Source organism: Arachis hypogaea, chromosome 3 (assembly GCF_003086295.3).
Source record: "Arachis hypogaea cultivar Tifrunner chromosome 3, arahy.Tifrunner.gnm2.J5K5, whole genome shotgun sequence".
Taxonomy (NCBI): domain Eukaryota; kingdom Viridiplantae; phylum Streptophyta; class Magnoliopsida; order Fabales; family Fabaceae; genus Arachis; species Arachis hypogaea.
In genome coordinates this window covers 7,501,509-7,512,855 of record NC_092038.1, presented here as the reverse complement: position 1 = coordinate 7,512,855, position 11,347 = coordinate 7,501,509, and the positions used below count along the sequence as shown (strand labels likewise).

Below are 11,347 nucleotides of genomic sequence, written 5' to 3'. Positions count from 1 at the left end.
TCACAGTACACAAAAGTCAAAAACTGAGTATGTAACGTATCTTTTAGTTTTAAGCAATTTTTCCATTTAACAAAGTCATTTCTTGGTCTAATGTATCTCCTTAATAAAAAAGAAATCATAATCAACGGTTACAACAAAAACGCTATTTAGCGGCGGTTCTTGGAGCCGTTTAGCGGCGGTTTTGAACCGTCGCAAAACATTTCGCGGCGGTTTCATGAAACGCCGGAAAATAGGACGTGGCAAAACGAATAGCGGCGGTTTTAGTCAACCGCCGCGAAATGTGAATAGGTTTTGCGGCGGTTATTATAACCGCCGCTAAATAGCAAATAAACGAAAGTAACACTTGTTTTGCGGCGGTTCTAAACCGCCGCCAAATTTTAGTATTTTCGTTCATAGTTATTGGAATTGGATCGGATCGTCTGGTAGTCCAATTAAACCCGCGCTTCCACCAATGGACCCACAACATGTGGATCAACTATGTACCGGTGGTCCAATTAAACTATGTAAAGCCTTCCACAAATGAAGAAGGCAGGGCTCAAACCTTGAACCTGGAAGAAGGAAAAGCTTTAATAATATCATGCTGCCACCAAGCCAAATGACTATTCGATATATAACGCTAATAATTATGTATATCATATGAACACATTTTATTGCCACACAATTTCTTGTTGTATACTTTATATCTGATCATAGTGTTATTATAGGCACCTTATATAATGGGCAAAATGCACAATTAAACCAAATGGATGACCAAATTACACAAATCTACCAAATTGAAAAACATTACCAGGATATCCCAAAAGTACATTCTTATGTAATTCGAATCAGTCCCATTCGAATGAGACAAACCAACACTAATTCGAATTAGTCCTAATCGAATTAGCAGTGATGCTTGTAATTCAAATTTGTCCAATTCGAATTATGCTTGCATGTAATCTTTGGGAAGTTCGAAATAGGGTGATTTAAATTATGCATGCTAGGACGTCCCTAGTAATTCAAATCGGTCCATTTTCAATTAATTTTGGACCATAGTAGATCGAATTAATTTATATCTATTTATATATGATTCAAGCGTATATAAAGAGTACATTTAATAATATCCATAATGAATTCAATAAAGAGTACATTCAATAATAAATAAAAATAATAATAATTATAAATATTTTTTATAAATTCTTAAAAATCTAACATTTTCTAAAAATATTTATTAAGATTTAGAATTTAATCTTTAATATTTAAAATTAGTGAAATATTTGCCAAAAACATTATATTTGTTGGTAAGTTAGCATTATTGAATTTATTAACCATGATAATATGCAGATCATTAATTGGTTTTTATTTAAAAATATTTTTATTCTATTTAGTATTTAGTTTTGTTAAAATATTAATTAATTTTTAATTTTGTTATTATGAATTCTTATATCTAAGAATACAGGTTAAGATTGTTATTAATAAAAATTTTAAATTTTTTATTTTAATAAATGCTCAACAAATTATTAAAATAAAAAATTTAAAATTTAAAATTATAATTTTAGTAAAGATATAAAATTTTACATTTTTAATGATTTGTAGAAAATATTTTTAATCATTATTTTTAATAATTTATAGAAAATATATTTAATTATTATTTTTAGAAAATATTTGATTTTTAATAATTTAAAAAAAATATTTATAATTATTATTATTTTTATTTATTATTGAATGTACTATTTATTATATTCATTATGGGTATTATTAAATGTACTATTCATTATACTCTTTATACACTTTTGGATCATATATAAAAAGATGTAACAATGATTTAAACATATGTATCTTAAGATACTAGTGTTTACTTAACTAGATTATACCCAGATGGTTATTACTAAAGAAAACATTACAATATGTGGTAATACGCATTTTACGGCGGTTTAAACCAAACCGCCGCAAAATATAAAACAATAAGTCACCCGGCGCACATATAGCGGCGGTTTTTGAAAGGACGTCGCGAAATGCAAACCTGATGGAAATATAGTGGCGGTTTTAAAAAAATCGCCGCTAAATGTCGGTCTGATTGTAGCCCCAACCTCTAACCGCTGCTATATATGCCGCAGTTTGTCTTTTCACGGCGATTTCACACAACCGCCGCAAAATAACCGTCGCTATCTTAAGAAATTGTTGTAGTGAGTTTACAAGAACTTTTGAAAAACAATCCCTTATACACGGGTCTCATGCCAACGATAGTTGCATTAAATAACAAAATAAGCATGTCATTATTTTATTATTTAGTTTTTGTTATCTCATGATAAATAAATATACATTTTATTACATAGACTCATAATCTACACAAAGGTACATTCATGGTACATCCTATGAATGACAGGGTAGCCTTTTAGGATCAGAAGCAAGAAAAAAGATAAAAACTTAATCATCACAATTTACATAAATTTGAGACTTCTTATAGAGGTTTACATGCTTGTATTTTGTGCATTATTCTGATACCTGCTGGCTGCTGGTTACCACAGTTTCTAAATCTCTCTGCATATATTGCACAAATTTAAAGCTTTGAATAATTTTGTTTTTTGGAGATATATATTTTAAGTCATTATCATACATTAAAGTAATCTAATAGTTTAAATTTGGATTCTGATCTATCATAATGGCTTAGAGCATGATTTAAATTTATATTATTAAATTATTTTAGTGTATGACTTATCAAGTTTCTGTTTTTTTTAGAATGACTTGATAAGATAAAATGGTACCAAATCTATACCTTAAACTAAAACTAACAGAAATATTTAAGCGACAATTTTATATGATGTCATCTAGTTATATAAGAAACAAAAGTACGCTAAACAATTAATTGTTTTGTCATCTTTTTGTTAGATTTTTTAAAATTACTTTTATCAACACTTGAATTGGAGGTAGTAGTTATATGTTCAAGTTAGATATATAACAATAGGAAAAGTATAAGAAGTCAATGAAATATTTGTACAATGTGTACAATGGAGGTTTAGGGAGTATTAGAGATATAATTATTAGTGTTACCTTTTTTCATCAGCGTAAGCTTCTGGGATGAGTGGTATCATGACATGGTATTAGAACTCTAGATCCGAAAGGTCAAGAGTTCGATCTTTGGTGAAACAAGTATTTAGAATTAATATTAAGAAGGTGGAAGATATGCTAATTTTATACTATTAAATTATCATATATGCCGTGTGATTTGCCTTCGTTCTCGGCATCCGCCGCTGTTGATTTCTCCGGCGAGAGTGATTTCTCTTTGACGTATACGGAGCTGGCCGTGGCTAGGGCTAGCAACATGGCTATTGAGAGGAAGAAGCAGCTTTTGAGATGTGCACAATATACATCGCATGCTTTCGTTTTTGTGAACAGGAAGATGTGGTGGAGACTGCTGTAAGAACTGGCGGCGTATCTTACGACGTTTCCCACCGCCATGAAGAACGAGAAGCCAGCATTGGCCGTCTGCGTTTTCGTTGGTTTCCAGCGACAAGGAGTTCCCAACATGGACTTTGAACCATGTTATTCTAAGTGGAGAGAATTAGGCTAGATTATTTGAAAAAATGTCTTGTTAAGTAGACAATAATTTTTGTAAACAATATAAATAATAGATTCTATAATTGATTTAATAAAGTAAAAAAGCAGTCCATTTTTAAATTATTTTTAAATTTTAATATTAGGATAACTATCTGCACACTTAATAAATTGAACATCCAGCTATTATTAACTGTACATGAATAAATCGAATCAAAAGAAATAATTATCCAATTAAAAATAATTAACATAATCATCTGCATACCTATTGAATTGAACATCCGATATATTCATTGTTTACATTGTTTCGTAATTTTATTATCTATTTATACTTTTGTTTTGAAAAATAATCTACACTTCTATAGAATAATTAGTTTGAAATTAGCAAAATGTCATTTTATTTCATTTCTATATTTAATAGAGCCGCTATCCTATAAATATATCATTTACATATCTAAAAAAGTTCATCTTAAACCCAATTTCAGATAATGATATTAAATTTATTTTTGTTTTTTTATTTTTAATTTAAAGTAGATTATTACACCTTGATAAATAGTTTGTTCCGATTACGACACAAATCCTAGTAAAATAGGCAAGGCTTTCCATTTTATTACCGTGAATGTGATGTTGTCTTTAATATTGTGTTTAATTTATTTAAAAAATATAAATAAATAATATTTAATAAATTTTAAATATTTAATTTTTTATTTTTAAAAACAAAATTAGAAAATTTAGATATCAAAATAAAAGCATTATAAAATTTACTTTATAAGGAGGGTTTATAGCAACAAAAATACTCTTGATATGGATTCAGAGTGAAGAAATAAATATATATATTTGTAGGTTTGTTTTTAATAAAAAATATATATTTTTTATATATTATATAAATATGTAGGCAGAGCACCTACCTTATAGTAAATGGATTGGTTAAAAGTTAAAAGAGCACCTCCAAACTTCATAATGTCTTTGAAACTTATAATCTTCGAACTACAAAAAATTACTGGAATAATAGCTGATTTTTTTTCTTAAATTGGTCGCTAAACCCTTAGCGTCCGATTTAGCGACCGATTCTAGTGGTCTCTAACTATTAGCGACCGATTTTTTAACAAGGCCACCAAATTTCTCACCAAAGACTATCGGTCGCTAACATAATCGGTCGCTAGATGGTAACCAAATTTTCCATCACTAAATTGGTCGTCGAGTAAATCGGTCGTTAAATGGTGACCAACTTTTTGGTCGCCGATGTCTAATTTGAAAATCTAAAATCGATTGCTAAATTGGTCGCTAATTCCTTAATTAAAAAACTAAATTGCGCGATAAAGCGGTTACTGTTCCTAATCTTATAATTATAGATTTTTTCTAATTTCACATTTACTACTATTAAAACTTAATTTCATAAATAATTATATTTTCATAAAATATAAAAAAAATCAAATATGGATCAATTTTTTAAATAAATACTAAAAAATATTTACAATATTTACATAGAAATATAGAATTCAAAATATTAAAAAATTTTAAATACATCAAATTTATAATTCACAATCTAGACTAAAGGTTAAAATAATTCATGAATAACATAACTATGCTCTTTTCATGAACTATCAGTATAATTCAACAATTTTTACACTAATTTTATTTTATTTATTTTTTTACTTCTTTTGAAGTTGCAACCAATACAATCCACAACGGACACAACTTTGTTCTTCACTAAAGTGATCAAAACAGTCACAAGAAATAAAAAAGGAAACAACTGAAATAGATTGTAGCCCATTATCATTGTACTATAAGCTTATACTATCCTTCTTATAGATCGCTATTCCCCATAATCTACATCTATAGCAAAACTAGTATAAATATCTAAATAAGTATTAAATGCTACACCTTAATGCAACATTTACACTGGCATTACATCAAATATCCTATGAAGAAACAAAGAAAGATGATGCAAATAAGTGAAAATTTGTAAATTCACAATAGTATGTAAATTTGTTATAGGTTACAAATGCATGGTCTTCTTTGTCTAAAAATATAATTTCACATTGGAAAACATGTGCGCAAAGTAAATGTAATATATGATTAGCCACATACAAGCTTAGATGCTAAAATAGTCAATGTAGAATATTATTCACATACAAACTTTAACCATGAATTCAGATTTATATGATCAGCCATAACAAAGAAAGCAATCTCTAACGAATATATCCACACGCATTGTTTAGCATAAAAAAAGTTGATCAAATTAATTCAAAATGAAGGGGATTTATTAATACCTTCTAAATAGTCAGGATTTCAAAATCTGCATGTTGAGAGCAATCGCGGAAGTAGGCCATTATATTGTCAAGGTTGCTAATGAAGATTTTGTATGTTGAACCCACCCCAAAGTCAACGATTTCAATTTACTACAGGAGTAAAACTCTGGCTTTAGAAAAACAGCAATACCACAGGTAACCTGAAAAAAAGCACAAAAATAAATAAATAAATAAAAATCAGGCAAACCGTACAATATTTCACTCGAAAATGCAAAACAGTAAAACCAAACTGTCTATGTCTCTGACATACTAACCGCTACTATACAGAATGATAGTTTAACTGCTTCAGATTTACAATGTCCCCGTATCATAGGCTGTGTTTGGTTTATGTCTTAAAATCATGAAGACATAGGTTTAGGGTTTAGGGTTTATGTCTTAAAATCATGAAGACATAGACACAAATACACAAGAGTACATAGACACAAGAAGACATTAATTTTGCATTCTGTTTGTTAATTAGGATATAGACAGAACACACAACTCACAATTTTACTAAAAAGTCAATTTTATCCAATTCATTCCTATATCACCATCACCACTTATACCTTTTCATATTCCTTCAAAATCATCACAATTTATCATGGCATCACCATCTTTAAAACCAACACAGATTTTTTTTTTTAATTTTTGGTAATTCTTTATCCAAAACAAAATCAACTCCATAAACATAAAAAATTTACCCAAAATTGCTAAAAGTTAGCATAGCAAACACAAATCTCCATCAATCCAAATACAAATAAGTTATCACCTCATCCGCAACAAAGAACACCACAAATAAAATTTAATCCGAAATTTAATATTTATAAAATAAAAAAAAGTGCTTCAATAACATTCCAATTGAATAATAAAAACATTCAAAATTTTATTAAAAAAAAAATTAAAACAAATACAAATTGAATCTGAGGTAAAACAAGGCAACAGAGTAAACGAAAAAAAAAGAAAAAGGTAGAGAAGAATGAAAAGAAGATGAAAATGAATAAAGGTGGAAGAAGGACAGAACCGACAACAGTTGTTGTTGATGTTGATCGAAGGGTGAGGCAGAAAGATTTTCTTCTTTAATGTGACGCTACCTGCAAGGAGAAGACAGAAGACAAACAGCACTACTAGAGAGAGGATGGAAGCAATGCCATTGAAGCACAAATCGGGCAACAACAATGGGCAGAGAGAGTACGGAGGCTGAGAGAGGAAATGAAGAATGGTTGAAGGAAAAAAAATTAGGTTGAAGGGATAAAATGGTAAAAATTTTCCATGTCTCAGCTTAAAAATTAGTGTCTCAGCTAATTGGAAAGACACAAAATACATGTTTTTTGTAGGTATCTATGCGTCACCGTGTCTCTCTTAGTTTGTGTCTCACGTACCAAACAAAGAACACGTTCTACCGTGTCTCTGTCTTTGGCATACACAGACATCAACCAAACGGTGCCATATTGATCAAACCTGCTTGGTTTTTAGCCTTTTAGATTTCAATTTCGAAATTGGAACCATTCCAAGGACATTTTAGAATTCACCAATTGTTGCCTTTTATATACAGTACCAAATCGGGTTTAGAATTCAGATATCTTCTACAACGGCATATGAAAGCTACGACTATTCAGGGCAACAAATAGATAAGTAAAAAGGTAGGTTGAGGACAATGTGACACTATCCAATTTGCTATGAAAGATTGAAAGCATTCAGCAATGACACCAACTTCAACTACCAGATACTCAGCAATTTTATGGAAATTAATCAAGACAAGAAAGCGCAAGGACTAAGAGAGGCACATACCTGCATCACAACACGCCTTGTAGTAGCATTGCTCCAGTCACTACAATCACTACAATATTCATAAATATCCCCACAGCATACTTACAAACTTGACAAGTCATGCTACTAATTAATAGTTTCCATATGTTATATATTATTATGATATGATTATTATAACTTCTTAAGTGTCATATATATATACTTGGGAGAAGGTTATGCTGCTGTTTCAGTAGTTGATGGCTTCAGAAGTGAAGAAAAAGAACCAAGAGGCTCATGCACTACAGAGTTGGAAGAAACTGATATGGGATTTCCCTCAAGCTGCAACATAATACTTCCTAGTATTTCAGTTAACACTTTCTTGAATTCATCTTCTTTAACCATCTTTGCATCATCTGCATTCATCATCTTGAACACTTCTCCAATAACCTTATCCATCTGCATATATAACAATCAAACCATCACAAAGTTCACCTACCAACTTTTGAAACATCAAAATATTACTCCCTCTGATTTAAAATACCTGTCAATTCGGATAAATCATGGTCCGAACTAACAGTTGTTATAAATCAGAAGGAATATAAAGCAACTTCGATAAATTATTTGGGATCATACCTCTTCAATTGCACCAAATGGTGGTAATCCAGCAGATGGAGACACTCCATCTAGTGCTAGCCGTAGATACCCCTTTGAAATTTTTCCATTCTTATCTTTAGGCAAATTCTCTTCAACTGATTTCTAAGTCTGCATATCCAACTATAGATTGATCAACTCAATGCAAGATTTTAACAAAAGTAAGTAAGATAATTAGTATATATAATGTATAATATGATCCTAATTTATAAAGAAATGAATTAACCTTGTCAAATTCAAACTTGTTGGATAGTAGTCTCTTAACACCAGATCCATCAAAGGTGTTTTCGCTATGAGCAACAATGACAGGCTGTTCCTTAAGCCGTTCAGCTGCACTTAATGCAACTTTCTTAAACCCCTCCAAAAATGTCTCTTGATTTCAGAAGCTAGAGGCTTATCCCAATCAGGTCCACCTTGAGATAACACTACAGGTTCCACAATGTTGCTAAACACCTAAATAGATTAACATAAACCAATAAGTACAAAATGAACTTAGCATTACTGTGTAAGTCAACAATTAACCGACTTCGACTACATGAATCAAACGATGTAAGAATACAGTGGATAGTAAGTACAAAATGAACTTAGCATAAGTGTGTGTAAAATATTCAGTTCTAAGAAGTCAATAATTAACAGACAAACAAATAAGAACTTAGACTACACAAATCGAACGGCGTCAGAATATAGGGTCATGTACTTGATCAAGGCAAACAAAGTTTGTAACAAAGGTTGGTATTTGATGATTACCCAAGAATCTGAAGCAGGAGGAATTCCTTGATCAACAGTGAGTTTAGAAAGAGCTGCAATTATATGGTGATGAAGTGATTTTTAAGGGGAACCAATCTGAGAGAATATGGATGCCATTTCAGCTTCATAACTTGGACCATTAACAAACTCAAGAAGAGCTTCACCATCAAAGCATAGAATTACAATTGGATCTCTCTTCAAACCAACAGCCATACCAAACACCTATGAAACAAAAACCCCATTGGAGCATTAAAACAAACATCTCATATGCATTAATCCTGATTCATATGGTACATTGCTTTTACACGTCACAATAATATCCTTAGAATCATATTGCTATATGTTGTGACTAATGTATCTATCTTATCCTGATTTACACAAACTCAATGTGAAACAAAAATCAGAGATATATTTGATAAAAAGACAAACTAAATGTGTCATGCATATTTAACTGAAATAATATTTAAAATTATTGTGAAGTGTACAAAATAAAATTGAATTAATTTACTTTATTTGGATTAAAATTAAATTTTTTGGCTGATATTTTAAGTAAACTAACTTTTTTCCCTCAAAAATATCTTCAAATTAACTTTATAAACTACATAAATACCATGAATAATCTTATAGTTATTTGCATTATATAAAAAAAAATAAAAAAGACAAATAAATCTCTAACTTTTTCATTTAAAGATGAATAAATTTCTGTCTAACTTAAAATACAAAGACCTCATTCACTTGAATTTGATTTCATAGTTTTTACTATTTCTTGTCCCTTGTCAAGTTTTATGCTTATGCACTTCAGCTATTTTTTTTATAAAAATAATGTAAAGTGTAAACACTATTCTGGCAACGTAAATTTCTTTATAAAAAACATTGCTTGCCATATGATTAAAGACCGGGTGGCTTTTGAAAATGTTGAATTTGATTTTGTATTTTCATATATAAGATTGCGACATTTTTAAAAGTAACAATTTTTGTTATATTTTTGTAAAAAATAAACGAGAATGTGTAAATTCATAATCTTGTATGTAAAATCTATTCAGGGAGACAGTTCAATTATACCAAGCAGTTTTAAAAATGATAGTAGACAATACTATTGTGTAGAATAATCTAATCAACAAGTAATAAAGCCACATGAATTGATTTCTAGTTAACGAACTTTAAAAAGAGGTAGGTTGTAAGTAACAAGATCTGTTAGCAAAATATGGGTCAAAAGAAGAATCTAAACACTCCTTTCTTGAAGATCATCAACAACCTAGTTTAAAATAGTAATCAATACATTTTTATGTTATTTTTTTAAGTACAAAAAAAATCATTGACACTAGAACAGTTTATTAAGGTGAGTAAGTTTATGATATGATTGAGATTCACATAAGCTAAGCTTATTATATTCTAAGCTAGGCTCACCCACGATGAACTTAAGAACATCACTTTATTTCTGACTACATTACACAGAAAGAAAAAGAGATTATCCCTCGCAAAGCAGAAGGTGTTATGAATACTCAATTATACATCACATGGTTTCTGAATAAAGAAAAAGAGAAAAGGAGTGCGAGAAGATGAACTTAAGAACATCACATGGTTGAAGGGACCCTGTTTCAGACTACATGACATCGAAAGGAGCCAACCTACAGTGCTACCTATATATACCAATTTAGTAAAGAAAGAAAGTGGAGAGAAGATGGTGGAGACAAACCTATATCATTGATTCTGACTACATTACACCGAGAAGGAAAAACAGAATATCAACGTACGTGTGTAGCAGTTTCCTCGCTTACTCAATCATATATCACAGTTGATAAGAGAACAAAGAAAAGAAATTAAATAGGATCCGTCACTTACTCAAGTAATTCAGCATCTCAACCAACCTTCTTTTTGAGTATTTTCCCACTGAGAAAAGAAGAGAGAAATATTGATTCATCTCAACCATCTCGTAAATGGAGGTAATCCCATAGTTTGCCTCTCTTAAATTCTCTTCTCAAATTCTTTCTTGACTTGATTGATTTTTCTTTGAACCAAGAAAAGGACAGACACACACCAACATACGACCGACAAGCAACCGGATCTCCCATCACATCCCGAGGATTAAGAGGGCGCTCCCCAAACAACTGCCACAGAACAAGAGCGACATCCCATTTCTCCGAAGTCAGGAACTCTTGCGAAACCCGAGTAAAGACCGACGGCCCCGCCTTAAGGTTCCAATAGGTGGGAACCGCCGCTCGCCCTCCAATGTCAGCCAAAAAGGATGATGCCCCCTTGCGGGACGAACCTTAAAATATCCACTCTTAAAATCATGAAAAGAATCTTCATACAAACTGAAGACCGACGATGAGGCTGAGCTCTAAAAGACACATACGCCTTCTTGTGCTTTCCCTCCTTGG

The 11,347-nt window shown here is 30.8% G+C and overlaps 1 pseudogene; it reads right to left on the bottom strand.

Moving 5' to 3' along the window:
- Positions 1-5,219: 5,219 nt before the first annotated feature.
- On the bottom strand, positions 5,220-10,946 carry LOC112789223 (uncharacterized; annotated as a pseudogene).
- Positions 10,947-11,347: the final 401 nt, after the last annotated feature.